We start from the raw sequence: 541 nt of genomic DNA on the forward strand, positions 1-541 counted from the left end.
GGGCTAATAAATCTAGGATCATTGAAAAAGGGTTTAGAATCCTCCAGATTTTATGGAAAAAATTGGCAAATGAATTTTTTGTCCCGTATTCGGCTGCCCTAAATATGGTCACCGTAGTTATAGTGTACGGTTTCGGCGCTGGCACTAAAATAAAAAAGAAAATAAAAATATGTTTGAAATAAATGATAAATGATAAAAAACGTGAATAAATGATGAAAAACAAAAATGTTGGAAAAATCCTCTTACATATATCAAGGAAATTTTGAGTTGTGTCGTTATTGCAGAGGACACACGATATGTATTTTTTAAGCGGAGACTTCGCATGGTTGTGTGATTTTTTCGTAGTTTGAGCAAACACATATTTCATTGAAAGCTCTAAAAAAACATATAAACATATAAATTATATTATTATTATTTTTTTTTTTGGACGTCTGGCAACACGTTCTTACTCGCACTTCAGATATCAACTGATTATGGTTATGGCGGAAAACCAAAATTCAATTGAATACAGTGTTGGCCACAAGGTTGGTTGGAAAAGCGG

This window comes from Rhagoletis pomonella, unplaced genomic scaffold (assembly GCF_013731165.1).
Source record: "Rhagoletis pomonella isolate Grant_MI unplaced genomic scaffold, Rhpom_1.0 Rhpom_scaffold_00006, whole genome shotgun sequence".
NCBI classification, from domain to species: Eukaryota; Metazoa; Arthropoda; class Insecta; order Diptera; family Tephritidae; genus Rhagoletis; species Rhagoletis pomonella.